A 16,869-nucleotide genomic window follows, 5' to 3' on the forward strand; every position below is an offset into this window, starting at 1 on the left:
TCAGCAGTTGGCACAGAAAGTGGAGCGGACAGAGTAAGCAGTTGGCGTGGAAAGTGGAGCTGACAGCGTCAGCAGTCAGTGTGGAAAGTGGAGCTGACAGTGTGAGCAGTCAGTGTGGAAACTGGAGCTGACAGCATCAGTTTCAGTGTGGAAAGTGGAGCTGATAGTGTCAGCAGTCAGTGTGGAAAGTGGAGCTGACAGCGTCAGCAGTCGGTGTGGAAAGTGGAGCAGACAGCGTCAGCAGTCAGTGTGGAAAGTGAAGCCAGCAGTTAGTGTGGAAAGTGGAGCTGACAGCGTCAGCAGTCGGTATGCAGCCCGGAGCTGCAACTGTTAGCAGTGGGCAGACTACCCACACATAGCATGGTCTGCAGTCATCTTATTGTTCCAGGGTGACAGTGTTTGCAGCTGGCAGTGCTTGAAGTTACTACACTGCACAAGGCTTATCAGATGGAATACTTCTCAAAGCTGTCAGTGTTTGCTTTGCATACTGATCGCGGCTGGTCCTGCTAGAAGCTGGTTTTCTGCTCCAGGCTGCCAGTGCTAGGATACGGCATGCTTCTGTTGGTTATTTTGAATAATTTTGGCAGGTGGTTCTCTCAGAAGTGACACACCGACCTAATACCCCTATGTATACAACACCAAACCACAATTCAGGGCAAAGAACAGACAGTTCTTTCAAAAATTTCAAAACATCGAAATGTATTTAAAAGAATAGTTATTTGCAGACATCTTGGTCTCCATCTTTACCCTGGAGCCCATGACAATATGTATATATATACATTTTTTTTTTACTATACTCTTATTTGGTTCATACAACCCGTGCACACATATTAAAACATACATGATTAGAAAATACATACCCAATGGATTCCACTTTCATCAAAAACACATTCAAATAAAAACTCAATAATTCCCCAAAGATGTAAAAACAAAAGAATGGATACAAATAAAACACTTCCCACGCCAGAGAGTACATTCATTACACATATTCAAAAAAGAGTGTTTTGTCACAATTAAACCTAGGGCATTCCTGTAAATTAATGTTATACTATTTCATTTACATTACAAACAGAGCACTCCCCTTCCATGTTTCTTATAAACTTAACAGTCAGTATGTTTTTCGTTGATTTTTTTGCCATTTTTCCAAAAACACACATCAAAAAATATTGGGGATGGGGGTGGGTACGGGGATATAAGGGGTGTGGGGAATAGGAAGTATATAATAGTGGAAGGGGTTTAGGGTGGAGACGCCCAGATAAAAAAGAAAAAACTATGCGTTTTTCAGTAAAACAGTTTCAGCATTAAACGTATCGAAGAAAAACAAAACTGGGGACGAAAGAACATAGAACCCAACAAACATTGTGCTAGACACGGCGGTATGTCACCCAACTTAAAAAAAATATCACCTTTATAAATATAACAAGAGCAGCGGTCATTTAAATGTGAACCACTCATTACTATTTCCCAAAGATTCCCGCTGACGTTTAGTGTGCACATTTTTCCATAAACAAAATTCTTTGATTCAACAATAATGGTCAGTCCATCACCAGAGAGCTTTTTGTCGCGGTTTATTATTCGGTCACTCTTAACTCAGGGAGTGTGTCCCCCTGCCCCGAGGCAAGGTGGCGCACAGTAAAGCACTTTTATTTTAGGTACAGTTTGGTTAAGCCTCCAACCCGTTTCGCACCCAACCCCAACAAATACCCCATGTCACCAATGGACTAGGAGCCCAGCCGGTGTGTAGTAAACACATGCATTTATTTATTTAATATTTGACACAATGCTAACATCAGCCACCAATGCTGTGGCAACACCCAAGATAACACAATAACTCGGTTATATAAAACAACACAGGTGACATTTTGAAACATGCGTACAAGATCCACAGAAATAACACAATGTGAAACAATACCTTTCTCCCAGCAACCTCTACACCCCAGGCCTCAATTAATATGACCACTTTGATTGAAAGGTGAGGTGCAAGGAGTGTGAGCACAATGGGAACATCGTTTTGCTACTGATTTAAAAGGCAAGGTTGGGAAAAAGGAACTCAAATGAAAATCTGTTTTTTTTAACACATATGAAAATAAAAGGCAGAACCTGATAGTTTGAGGTCAGACAAAAATGAAAAGAAACGAAAATGTTTGTTTTGAAACACACATGCATTCAAGATACAATACTTTGCTATTCTGCTTTAAAAGCAATGGGGAATTTCGTTTTACACCCCCCACACTGACTTGAAAGGTGGTGTTTTATGGATTACTTCCTTTTAGGATTATGGACAACCTCCACCCCCTTTTTGTATAGAAGTGAACAATTTCAGAAACTGTCAACCAAGTCTTTATAGACTATACCAGCTATAACACACTAGGTATGAATTTTGTTAGTTTCCGATTCTGAAAACACTCAACCCGTGATATTCTATATAGGAATTAATTGATTTACTTTAATCCAATGTGCTAAGGATCTATCCAGCTTCCCCCCTCCCCACACTTTAATGTAAAGGTTTAAGGATAGTTACCCCCAACACAATGCAATTTCAACAGAGAGGGTGATTTTCTATGGGGCAATAAGTCTGAGTGAGATTTAATACATTGTGCGAAGGGCCTATCCAGTTCACCCCCCTCCTTGACCCACCAATGGAAAGGGATGAAGGCAGGTGACTCCCCACACAATTGATGGCTTTGGAATATCTACTTACATGGGAGGCTTTGGTCAGGGAAAACAGCAGGGCTCCACTGAGGACAGCAAAGGTCTGGTCAAAGGCTTTCAGTCAGAGATTTTCTCCTGCACTCAAACACCCAGACTCCTTCTGCTCCTCTGGTTCGGGTCCCAGCTAGCTTCTCTTTGTCCCAGCCACTGTCTCCAATGCAAGGATTGGGGCCTCACTGCTAGTTGTTCCTCACAAGAGTCCAGCAGCAGCTGTCTCCCGGAATAATATACGAAAAGCCCCGTTCTGATGCAAACCCAGCCTTTTCTAGGACTAGTGACACAGCAACCTTGTCATCATTTCCCCAGTCAGGATTGGCTAGCATGCTCTCTTCACCTCCCACCAGAACACCCACTGGCTGCTGATAGGACCAGAAGTCGGGAGATATGTATGATGTAGGCTGAGGGAGGGGAATAGATACATCATTTCAAATTGACAAGGATTCCTGCATCTTTTGTTCTGAAAAATCTCATATTGCAATAACTCTTCTGGTCTTTCAAATAATCCCATGATGATAGATATATTTGGGTTATATATGTTACAACATTTCCTGCCATACTAATTTTACTTTGGCACACCCTTCCTGAGCGGAGTTACAATTTTTCGTGATTTCCTGCGGCGCCGAAATATCTAAAAATGGGACCATTTCCCATTTAGACCTTATTTTCATGATCCACCCCGGTGCCAACTCTCCCACTGCTCAGGTGCATGTAAATTGCAAACATCATACTTTTCTCATAACTTAAACTATGTAAATCACATACATTCTATTTTTACAGGGTCCAATGGGCTTTTTCTCCTGTTTAATTTGAACCCGGGGTGGTCTCTATTTGACACACACTGCTCCTCTCATTAGGTAAACACTGTTTTCAATGTTTAATCACTGACAGGGCTTAACATGGCCTCAGCAGGTAGGTGTCAATTTCCATAAAACCATGTGACCAATCATCTGGTTTATCCATGTTTATCTTAACATTTTCCTCTGCTTGGCTTCAAAGGCCTTGCTCATTGCTTAATGTACAGTTTTATGGGAAGCTTGACCTCAAGGTTGCTTCTGCAGGACCTGTTATCAGCAACTAATTGACAACCAGACATTCTTCTTGATAGTCCCAGCTCCAAAAAGCCTGGAGTTCAGATTTCAAGGGTCTTTGTTCAGAACTAATTGCACTTTTTATGTGTCACATGATCTTACAGGCCATGTCTGCTGGCTGTGCTATCAACAATTCATCAAAGTTGAAATCTCTCCTCCATCATTTCTTTTTGTATTTTTTTCTCTTTAAATTGAAAACCAGCCATCTTTCTCAGAGAGAGGCCAAACCAACAGGTCTTAGGTCACAGTTTCGTTTCAGTGGAAATGCCCCTTTGCATCCATGCTTTTCAAAGTACAGCTTCAGTTTTTAATGTGCCCATGTGTAATGTCTTTCTTTAATATAACAGTTGGAATAACATGAGTATCGCAATGCTCCGAGTCGGCCTATCCTTTTAAATTATGTCATTTACATGTTGAAAAGTAAGTGTTTTCATTCGTGACAAAGGCAAAGTGCTTGGCTTCACTTTAGATTTCTGGATCACAGTTACATGTTGCATAAAGATAATGTAAACACTGCTATCTGTCTCGTTAAGTAGAAAGTGTAGATTTCCATGTTTTTAGGAAAACAGCATTTTCAGCCACATATGTATTTTAGCATGCAATGGGCCCATCCAGCACTTTTAAGTTTTCAGGCACATTTTCCTTCACTTGAGCGCCTGTTCATTCATGTAAAGTTGAAGAAGGCCCATTTCTGTTCATGTCCTAGGCCTTAAGTCAGAAACAGAAGTGCTTTGGGAATGGCCTGCTTTTTCCAATGGGTAGCACTAGTCAGCCTCACTCTTAAATACTGGCTGTACCTGGTCTTTTTATTTCTGACAGTCAGGGGCTATATTTTACCCCACAGAAACATCTCAAGCTGATCCTTTTTCAGAGTCTGCATGTGTGTCTTTCCCTAGACACACCCAGCCGAGGGCCTACAACCTCTAGATTGTAAAGGCAATTCATCCTAGATTTCAGAAACCACAACCCAATACCTTTTGGTGGAAACTTGATTAAATATGGTTTTCTGAGATTTTGTTCTGGTGGGATTAGCCATCGAATTCTCGATACCGATGTAAACTAGAAAGTGACTGCAGGGATTCTATGTTATCCCATCCTCTGAGCCTTTTCTTAACTTCAGAAACGGGGCAATCCTCATCAATACTTGTTTCAATCATAGTGGCTTGGGAAGCCTCCATACAATCGTTTAGAGAGGCATCCCCCTCTGCCCTGCACATCATATGTATATTATTTAAACCAAAATGAATTTGTACCTGCCTAGGAATCTCTATTCTAAGACAACAAAGGCACCCACTTTCAATCATATCAACCTCCATATGTCTGCTAAATTATAATACGTGCTAAACATACTAACATTCCACTGAACATGGTTTTCTCTATAAACATTACTAACATTCATTGCAACATTTCACATAAGGCAAATAGGGTTAAATCATTTGATTTTCTCTGACATCAAGACAAGTAAAGTGCTGGAGAAATTGACTTCACTCACATTAAAAAAAAGTCCATGCACCAACTCCCCTGTGCAGGTGAGAGATAGTGTATGTTTTAGCTATGTAGATGACACCTAACATATAGGCAAGGACTGGCTTGCATAGGGCTATGTGTTAACCCATTTACATGCAAAAGGCAATTTGCGTATCTTGGCTCATGTAAGTTTGCATTCACAAATACTGTCATCGGGAATCTATATTTTCTGTTCTGTCTCACGTGTACACTATGTTTCCTGCATGTGTTTGTGCGGTTTGCTATAGACATGTATATGTGACTTTAATTAAACCAGGATGTGTTCTTTCATTTATCGGTATGTGTGTGTGTGGGTTTATGGGTTTCTTTACAAATTAATATATTCCTTTCTCTTTCAGAAACATGAACAGTTTTAAAAGGGGCCTACAGGTACGGCTTTCAGCCTCTTTATATTTCTGGGGTGTAGATGTACTATTCTACGGTAACAAATATTTAGTTGAAAAATCTCCTCTCCCCCTGCACTATACCTGACTATGCTTTGCCAGACAGGGGAATGCAGAGGATAGGCACTTTGCACAATTCTTAATGTATAGAATATATTCTTTCAACATGCAATAAATCCTGCAAAAAATCAGACTATAATATGGCCTACACTAGCTGCCTCAAATCATGATATAATCCCAGGCGATAGTACTTATCTCTGGATTATCTATCGTGACTCAACACCAGCCTCGATCACTAATTATATGTGCAGATAATACTTAGCTTTGCTAAGGAAATACCACTTTAACATTGTAGAGGAGGAGCCAAGTACCCCTACTCCAACCGCCCCGCCCCCATTACCTATAGAGTGGGAACCAAAGTATGTGATGTATACGGAACAGTTGAACCAACAAAGGGCAGAGCAGTACCAATAAGAATACCAATACCTAAGAGAATCTGGGAGGCAAGGTACCCATTGAGAAAACCGTACCTGCATACAAGACAATATGATGGCCGTTTGAATGAGATTCCTGAAGAAGCAGAGCAGATGAATGGCAAAGGTGAATGGTGACATCACAGAGAGAGAGAGATGATGCACACCGAAGAGGAGCGGAGACCAGAGGATGCAGAATCTATAAGGCATCAAGAAAGTACCAAGGATAAGTGACATCTGGGGATGAAGATGAAGAAGCTTATGCCTCAGAAACAGATGAAGATATTAAGCTAGTTTATACATGTACAGATGCAACAGAAACCCAAGCAGACAAAATAATTGCAAGGCTAGCTTTATAGTAAATAAATTGCAGCAAATGCCAATATATATAGATGCATATGAATGAGTAAATGATGGATGTTTCTACTACGCATTATAAGCAGTGCAGAACATTAAGCAAGAAGGTCTCATTTCAGTGTGTCGCAGTTAAAAAGCAAATTGAATTACAAATGAATCTCAGCAGAAGGAGTTGGATGAACCAAGAAGCCAAGGTTTTATCAAACTGGAATTGGCTGACATTGGATACAAATCTTGTTAAAGAATAGAGATTCCTGTTCAGAATGCTTGAGCAAAACAAAGGACGTCAGAGGACTATTAGAAAATAATATTAAATACACTAAATGCTCGATTCCATGGTCTCCAGTCACGTGGAAGAATGAAGTTGGACGATCGAGGTGGTCACACCTACGCACAAAGGCAGGCTGTGCCCACACTCCTTAAATTGATCATAGTACAGTACAAACTCAAGGCCAATCTTCAAAGCACTAATTGAAACTGGACCATTGAGGTGATGATGGATTGATACATTAATTGGTGGGAAGCTAGTGTTGAGACGAGCTCACCAGCACCTGGATGTTCAGTCTGAAAGCTGAAAGACATAGGTGGAAAAGTACTGACGGGGGTTAGAAGCCAACCAATTGTAGAAGACCGCGTAATTAAGGGTTCTATAGTTTGTGTAGCCATTGGAACATCGTGTATTTAGTGACGTTCATAGTGGCCATTTTGAGGGGAGGGCTTAGTTGCCCCACCTGATGTTAAGCACCCTATTACTTTACCTGTACTTAGATATTCATTTAGAGCCTATCACTCCCTCGAATAGGTTTTGTAGTTTGCCACGCAGGATGACGTGGATAAGTGACGCAGGTCAACACATCACTGATGATGAATTTGCATGATATAACTTCAGTTTTTACTAAAGATAAGTTGAGTAAGAGAATCGAGCGAGTGCTGATGTTCATTGTACTCCCTGTTTTAGATATTTGACATTAAAACAGACTCCCTTTTGCCAAACTACCTGAGTCGTCTTGATTATTGATGTATGAATAAAATCTGCATCCCCATCTATCTTCAGGGTATTGTTACTCATCTTAAAGGGCTGGGCAACCCAGTTCATTTGGTAGCAGAGAGATGACGGTTTATTAAAAAATCCATCGACGGTCGACATAAGTAAACTTTAGAGTCTCAGTAATATCGCACGACCTTTGCCATTCACCTGACAGGACTTCAAGCTCCCTGTAGATAGTGGTTAGTATAATTTAAAGAATCTTTGCAAGGAGGGTGTGACGGTTCCCCTAGTTTCCATAGAATCCCCTCCCACGTCTACGAGAAGCAGATTGGACAAAAGTTTAAAGAGGCGGTAAATGGAGGCATACAATCCCGAGGGTCAGAAGAAGAAAATAGGCAAATGGTAAGTAGAAACTGAGGAGTGTGGCAAATTGATGCATGCATGAAAAAAACGGAGAGTAACGGAGGGAGGCGGGATACACATAATGTAAGAGTAAGAGTGTAATATATATAGATGGGGAATGAGATATTGCCTTGAGTGTGGCCGAGCAATATAAATAAGTAATATCATGTGAGAGGCCATGATAAAGAGGATATGCCCATACCTAAGTTTTAAAGAACGTTAGAAGAAATTTGAACCCAGAGTCCCATAGTGGAACACTTAGAAAAAGGATATGATTAAAGGCAGATCTGAAGGGGTTCATTTACACTTCGTCTGAGGTATTTTAGAGAGCAAGACAAGTCTAAAAGAGAAGATCGTAGGAGATTTATGTGACCAGTCAAGTTTGTCTGTTTGTTTTATGTGGTTTTGAAAAAATGATGCCGTCATAGCTAAAGAAAAATTGATGATAAACGAAGAAGCGCAAAGTTGAGAAAAGGAAATTGATTGTTATTAATTGCATTTGATGGCAGTTTTTTTAGCAATATTAAAGTAAATCTGTGATTAACGGTATTGGAGCTTGCGACGGTTGGTGTTCACTCATATATTGTTATTTTCTTGAAACATATTTTTTATCTGTGATTAAAAGCAAACAAGTGTCAAACAAATTAAGAGTAGACAAATCAAGAATGGTGGATAGACAGTACAGTGCAGAATGGGTTAAAGGAACTGCAGATAAAATGTTTATGGCGTGGCCTCAAGGAGGGTCACTATCGAAGGCAGTCTTGCAGCATATGATGACATATTTGCATGCAGCATATACTGGGAAGGAGCTAAACAAGCGCCCAGCGAGCTTAGAGCTCTGGAAAATGTACCAAGAGGAGCGAGATGAGCCACCTCTTTAGATTGGATACTTAATGTATGCAAAGAGGGTGGTGAACAGCCCTCTGCTCCACCCGCCCCGTCTGAATGTCTGAAATAGAAGACGAGAGTAAGAAAGACTATGGCTTATACCTATTAAGGGAACTTAAAGCAGTGGCAGGATATAGTAATCTGGCATAGGAGTCACCTATGCAAAGAAGTGACAAGGGTCCAGAGAAAAATACTGAGAAAGATGTAATCTCTAAAATCCCAAGGGACAAGGAGAGACGCGATAAGGAGAGAAGCGATCGAGCAAGCACATCTCTAGATATAGGAAGAGAAATAAAGAGATGGAAAGGAGAAAGAGATACAACTGATGAGATAGCGCTCTTACGAATGAATGGATGGGGGGTCAGATTTTGCTTAAACTCGATGATAAAAGCATTGAAGATGTAAGACAAAGGGAAGATCAAGACAAGCAAGATAAAAAAAGACAAAGAAAGGGAAGAACGATTGAAAGACGAAGGAGCGAAAAGGAAAGATAGGCAGAGACGAGAGCAGTTATATCAAGACGAGCAAGCCAAAAAACAAGAGAGAGCAGAAGAGCAAAGAAAATGTGACAATAGACAAAGAACAGCTGATGAACAAGAGAGTCTAGACTGAAAAAGAATAGACGAGGAAGAGCAGAAGTTAAGAGAATAAAGAATACAGAGACAAAGGGATGAGGAAATACGAAGGGCAAATGAAAGAAGGGATATGAAAAGAAAAGAGGAAGACAGAGTCAGAGAGGAAGCAAGGAAGCAAAGAGAATTTGACAAAGATATGGAGTGCAAAAGAAGGCAGAGAGCATGCAATCTTGATTACCTAGGAAAGCAAGTAAGAAATCCTGATCCAAAAGTAGCATGGGACGATATAGAGGAATTATTTCCAGAATATGAGTCATTACCAGGCCCGTCTAGAGCAAATCTAGAAGATGAGTTTGACTCGAGGAGCATTGGGGAAGCTATTGATAAAGTATATAATGAGAGCTCAGAAAGAATCAAAGGGGAAGGGAAAAAATGACCGTTTTGAGAGCACTCAGTTGTATGACACGGAGGAAGCATCCTGTAGTGCAAGACATAAGGAGCTGTCTTTAGACAGACTGACTCTAAATAGAGATGACGAAGAGAAAAGTTGCACGAGTTGAGCACAGGAAATGTCAGACGAGGATAGGGAAACCTTCCATGGGGAAGAGAGAGATACCGTATGTGGTCCAGAGAGATGCTTTTCTATGGATAAGGAAGTAAGATGGTCGGATTTAAACGTACCTGTGTCTAAGGCATCTGAGCCATTGACACAGTCAGACTGATGTAGGTGGAAACCCCATGTGAGAGGGGGTAGTCGCTGCCTTATGTAAGCAGGTTAAGATCATTGCCAGGTAGACAGCAATGTGGTAATTTTACCCCTGCAGTAGATAGACAAATGATGAGAAATGAGAACAATTTTGAACTTCACAGTTTCCCTTGCTAGAGAAAGGAGGAACGAGACCACTGTAGATACCATGGCCTCAAAGGGATAGGATAATCTAAAGTGGAAACTCCCCAGATTAACTTTCGGCGCTGCGAAATGGATACATGAATTGGAAAAAATGACAGGAGGAAATACATTGGCTATAGGGGACATTAAGGGTCTATTAATCGCCATACTTGGTGAGAGAGCTGATGACGTGTGGACAGGGGCAGGGTATCCTGGTGTGACTACAGTCAACACTGCTCATTATGGAGCACCATTCAATAACTGTAAGGTGGCAGTCTGGTAAAGCGCTTCGAGTACTATAGCCGGAGACGTCCGATATGGGAGCTAAAATGACGAAAAAGATGCAGGAAGGAGGTGATCCGTTGGTTTACATTCAACATTTTCAGGAATCTTGGTTCTTGGAAACACGTGAATCTTGGGAATAATATATACCGGTATTCTATCATATATTATGCCAAGGGCTGCCAGAGCCAGTGCAGAAGCAGCTCAAGAAGTTAGTGGGTATAGAAGTTAAACCGTGGTCAGAGATTCAGCTGATCATTGCGAATTACTGCTGACACTTGCAGGAAAAGAATTACAAAAAAAGACGATATTCAAAAAGGCGACAAGGCATAGTTAGTGCAGAAAAAACTGTCCAAATACGCCATTGAAGGGGCAATGTTGACCAGCGTAGACGGATCGAATTCACAGCAGATAGTGAACATGCTGCAGGTGAATAATCAAAGGCTGTTCGATCAAAACAATAGTGGATATGCTCCATGAGGAAGAGGATTTTTAGGAAGGGGTTGGCAAGATAATCAAGGGAATTGGCAGAATAATCAGGAAAACTTTCAGAATAACCAAGGTGGGTTTCAAAATATGCAGAATGGTAATCAGAGTATGCAAAATGGGCAGGTTGGGCAACCACCACCTATATGTTGGACTTGTGGAATGACAGGGCACTTTGCTTGCACGTGTAGAAGTCAAGGGATGGTGCAAAATGGCCACTTCACCTGCATATTCGCAGCAGAATGAGGATTGATTTGCACAGATTCAAACAATGCAGCAGCAAACACTGAGAGTGCAGCAAGGCTTGCAACCACAGCAGGTAGCATTTAATCTGCCACAAGGACAGTTGCAGCAATCGCCTATGCAGCCTCAGCAAAACACAAACACAGGTTTGTTAATGACTCCTGGGATAGGGGATGTCACTGCCAATGGAGGGAATCCTTTCACAAATAATGGGATGAGCCTGTACCCGCAATAGGACAGCTCACTGGGAGACCTGATGTGTTAAATACTATCTGTGATGCCAAACACCTATGAGGAACCAAGAGTGGATGTCAGTATAGGGGGCACAAGTTTTTGTTTATAGTAGACACAGGAGCAACACGCTCATGTATACGAGATGGAAAATGTTCAATGTCTGGCAATGGATCATAAAAAAGGAAAAAGTGTCGCTATGCCGGAGATAAAGAGCTAAAGTGGGGGTCATTTAATTCCTAGACCTCCCCTGAGTAGCTCTATATGAGAGCAATAAATGCTGGGTTCAATTGTTTGAGAAAATTAATCCTTTTAGTACAGTGTACAATCGTGAGACATTTTTCACATAACAAACATTTTTTAATATATATAGTATAATATGTATCAAGCATTAGACAAGTAAACAATCAACAAAGAACTAACAAAAAAAGCAACAACAAAACTTTTTCGTGAGTCTTCAAACATAAAAAGCAGATTGGTGCAGTGTGGCACACACCTGAATTCGATCTGTTATTTCGTCACAGAAGGAAATGCATTAAAGTCAAAACCGGTGGTGTCCAAAGAGCAACAAATATGTAAAGCGATAAGGATTTGGAGAACTGCAAAGATATAACGGAAATGCGGTTGATGTTGGCAGCAAAGTGGTAGGACCCGGGTATGTCTATCTGTCCTACCAGGGTCTCGGGGAGAATTCTATCCAAGACGAACACCCTTTTGTTGTGCTGCTCTAATCAAGGAGTCTATCCTTAATATTCCCAGTGTGAAGATCTGAAAAAATAAAATCAAAACAGAAATGGCCTGGGATTATTGTTCAGATATGTAGTCTGTTTTCAAGATTTAGCCAACGCAGTGGGGGAATCTATTCCAATGGAGGCGAAAGGATGTGTGGGTAGAAGAAAAAATCCCAACACTCCCCTCACGTTCTAGCGTTTCGGCGGAGGCTGGTTCCCAAAAAAGGTAAAGGATCAGTTATTAATATTCCGCCTTCTTCAGGGCTGGTGAGTTCTGCAGGGAGAATGAAGAAAAGGAAGAGTTAAGTTAAAGGATGAAAGGAAAGGCTGTAAACAAGTAAAGTGTGAGTTCCCTATCATCGGTGTCCTAATAGCTAAGTGAAAAGATTTTTTTAATTAAAAATATTTGAAGTGCGGTCGTGAAAGTTGCACTTGACATAAAATCTCCATAGTCAAAGAAATAAATAGATAAAAAAAACTAGTAGAAAGTCACCAAGCACTTCCACCTGTGTCTGCCTAGAACAGGGAAGTGGTGGAAAAGAAGTGGTCTAGTTCTAATCCAACATGCTCCCAATAGTGGTGCCCCACAAACCGAGTGTTCCCCGCTTGTGCCAAACATGTAATGAATTATGATGGATACCTGGAAAGTTGTGAAGAAACACATCCAGTGTATAAGGCGGAGCCGTGGAGCTCCCGAGGGGAAGCACGGACAGCACTGCTGTCTGGTTCCAAGCGGGTCCGTTACAGTCAGCTGCAGTCAGCCGCAGGCAGAGCAGCCGTCAGCTGGGGAAAAGAAGGGAGAGGGGGGGGAGGCCGCGGGAGAAGGAAAATGGTGAGTGGAGCGCAGGCGGATAGAGAATTTCTGCACCTGGGTAGGCAAAGAAATGGCTGTGTCGAAAGAACGGGAATGTAGAGGGCGTCTCACCTGTGAAGTCTGCGTATCGAGTACGCGTGGAGAGTGAAAAACTTGCTCCGTGAGGTGCAGGGCGAGGCCTGTCAGTGCCGGAAGGCGTCGAGCTGAAATATGAGCGCTCGTAGTGGGCGGGAGGGGGAGACGTGTCGGATCTGGATTGGCAGTCAGTGCCAAGCCCACATACCTCAGCATGACTCAAACAGTGAGTCTGCGCGGTGCTACGTAAAACGAACCCGTAGCGAGGCTTGGTTGCCGAGGAAACTCATGGAATGCACCCATAGGCGGGGCGGCGTAGTCACAAAGGTGTGCAACAACCGCAGGGAGTCTGCCTGCAGGACGAAAAATGCAGATGCCGAATGGGGGTATGTACATGGTCCACAGGAACGGTACGAGTGGGCGAAGTCCTCAGGGAAGGGGGGGTGGATGGTTATAGGGGGGGGGCGGAAGGAGAAGGGGAAAGGGGAAAAAGGGGGGGGGAAACAGGAGGAAGGGGATACAACGGGGGCTGGCTCGAATCCCGCATGTGGATATCGAGGGATCATGGGATGATCAGGTATGTTGGATTGTTAACCCACGTGGAGGGGACTACATGAATAGTACGTGTGGGTGGGGGGAACAGTCCACAGTAGACAGTAGACAGTAGGCATGGATGGGCTAATCCTAATTCATGAGATATCTGTTTAGAACTGGGGAGTGTTAAGTTCATTTAAGCCATGTTCACAGGTATCCAAACGATGAATCCATCTGGCTTCTAATGCAAGAAGTCTGGTTTGTACGTTGGAACCTGATTCGACCCTTTCTAGTACCCACCACAGGAGGTCATCTGGTGTATGTCGATGCTCTAGGTAATGTGTTACCATCGGTGATGTAGTGAGCTTACAACGAATCCTAGATCGATGTTCGGATATGCGGGTCCCCACTTTGCGCGTGGTCTGACCTACATACCTGTAACCACATGGGCATTGAACACAATAGATTACCTTACTGCTCTTACAATTCGTGTGGTGTTTCAAGGTCCATGGTCTCCCATTAATGAGGAAAAACTTGGTTTTCATGGTAAATTTACATACTGAGCATCATCCGCACGGGAAATGCCCAGTAATTTTGCGTAAATTCCATGGTCCAGTGGTCAGAACATCCCGTCTGTGCACAGAATGTACTAAATGTTCTCTAATATTCCTCCCTCTCTTAGAGGCAAATCTAGGAAGCGGTTCCTCTGGTAACATTAGCCTCACTATGGGCCAGAATTTTTGAATAGACCTTTTGATTTGAAATGAGTTAGGGCCATGTGTGGTGACACATGTGATCCTGTCTTCGGTTACCTGTTCTCGTAGTGGCTCAGGTGTCACGAGGCTGTCTCGATTGGTGAACCTAGCCCTTTTCTGGGCATTGGATACCAGTTTTTTAGGGTACCCTCTCTGGTGAAGTCTTTCCGTCAGTTGATCCGAGTGTGTATAATAATCCGGTAACGAAGTACAGTTCCTTCTGATACGAAGGAACTGTCCGTATGGTAAATTCTGTTGGACATGATGACGGTGGTCACTTCTAAAATGAAGCAGAGTGTTACGGTCTGTTGGTTTCCTGTAGAGATTACATGTGAGTTTATTGGTGGTATTGGATATTTCTAGATCCAAAAAGTGGATAGTCTGGCGGTCAAATTCCATTGTGAACTGAATATTGTTGTCACAGGCGTTGAGCCATAGTAGGAAATTCCCTAGGGAGGATTCATCCCCTGACCACAGAAAAATGATGTCATCAATATACCTCTGCCAATTGTGTATGTGTACCAGCCATGGATTAGTTTGGTTGTACACATGTTTATCTTCGAAGGATGCCATAAATAGGATGGCCAAACTGGGGGCAAATGTTGCCCCCATGGCCGTACCCTTGATTTGTAGGAAGAATTGTTTATTGAAAATAAAGAAATTTTTACTCAAAGCTAATGTCAGAAGTTCAATGATGAATTCAGCCGGGACCCTAGATTGTGTGCCACTGTGAGTCAGATGTTCGTAAATACAATCAATGGCAGCCTCTTGAGGTATGGACGTGTAAAGTGATTTGATGTCGAGGGTGACTAGATATTGAGAGGTGGGATCAAACGGAAGGCCTTCAAATAATGGGATGGTGTGAGTCGTGTCGCGAAGGTATGATCTAGTACCGATGCTAATGGGTTTCAAAAAATGGTCAATGAATCTACCGATGGGTTCCAATATGGAGCCACATCCCGACACGATAGGGCGCCCTGGTGGGTTCCGAGTGTCTTTGTGTATTTTGGGAAGGGCGTACAAACATGGAGTACGTTCCTGGGAGGAGGTCAGAAAGGATGCTTCTTTGGGTGTGATCCAATCCCGATCACTCGCGTAAGTTACCATCTCTGCAATCTCTGTTGTGATTTCACGAGTGGGATCTAATTTAAGTGGACGGTAGCTAGTCTTGTCTTCGAGTAGGTCCATAATCATGTGGCAGTATTGTTCGTTGGTCATGATTACGATACCACCCCCCTTATCAGCCGGTTTTATCACTATATTGGTGTTCTCAGCTAATTGTTTAAGAGCTGTTCTCTCTTTCTTGGTAAGGTTCTGGCGTGTAGAGATATTCTTTTTGCTCAGTTTCTTAATGTCCCTTAACACGCATCTTTCAAAAGTAATGAGATCCTGTGGTATCTGTCTTTCAGTGGGCATAAAAGTAGAGGGGGGTCGGAGACCGGTGTCGTTATTGTCCTCCGTGTTTTCGTGTTCATTAAAAAAGACACAGAGTCTTAGAGTCCGGAAGAACCTTCTCATTTCAACTTCTGTTTTGTACCAATCTGTGTTGGCCGTGGGGACAAAAGACAGACCCTTAGTAAGGACAGAAATTTGTCCAGATGTGAGATTCGTTGCCGCCAAATTGAAAATAGGTAATGTGGCATGCGGTGACGTTATCGTTGGCGTCTCCCTTATCTCAGACGTCTGCGTTGGCCCTGATATGGCATGTTCCATGGTCCAGGGTACATGGGTGGGCCCCATCCTCCTCCCTGACCGCCTCTTCCTAAAAAAGGAAATTGTGGTAGTTGGGGGCCTGGGAACTGTTGTGGATCAAAATGGGGTGTATATGGTGCATAGGTAAAATTGGATCCACTGCCTGAGGATCCACTGCTGGATCCAGAGAAGGTCACTCTTCTTCTTCCTCCCCGTCCTCTATTATTGCCAGCCCCGCCTCGTTGTTTGTGTGTATTTATGTAATCAGCTGTTGTATAAGGGTACACAGCCTCCGTGTTAAACTCTTTAATGTCTTTTTGCAGTTTATTGGTTTTCTTGGTAATGGTGTTTGTTTTAAAAATATCGAACTGTTTGTTAAGTTCGTTCAGTAATTCCTGTGCGTTAGTGAGGGCCGAGTTGTTTTTGAACTTTAATTCCTCACTCTCTAAGGTTTTCTGTAGGTCGTGGCTGATCCGTTGTGCAGTGGTTATAGTGAGGACCATAAGATCCCGACTGCACTTTGTGGCAATGAAACTGAAATTAGTCATGTATTCTTTATCTTCTAGGAATAGGCGTGGCTCATTTCTTACAATGAGGCCCTCCGGGATAATGCTTGATCTTAAGTACTCCCGAAGAAAATGCCCATGTAATTCAGTCCTAAAAGTTTTCTTTTTGAGTTTAAGAATCTCTTCCGTAGTGTTGGTTAACGCTCGAGGTATGCTCGGGTCTATAGAGTCAAAAAAG

This window comes from Ambystoma mexicanum, chromosome 9, assembly GCF_040938575.1.
Source record: "Ambystoma mexicanum isolate Mex_15411 chromosome 9, UKY_AmexF1_1, whole genome shotgun sequence".
Lineage (NCBI taxonomy): Eukaryota > Metazoa > Chordata > Amphibia > Caudata > Ambystomatidae > Ambystoma > Ambystoma mexicanum.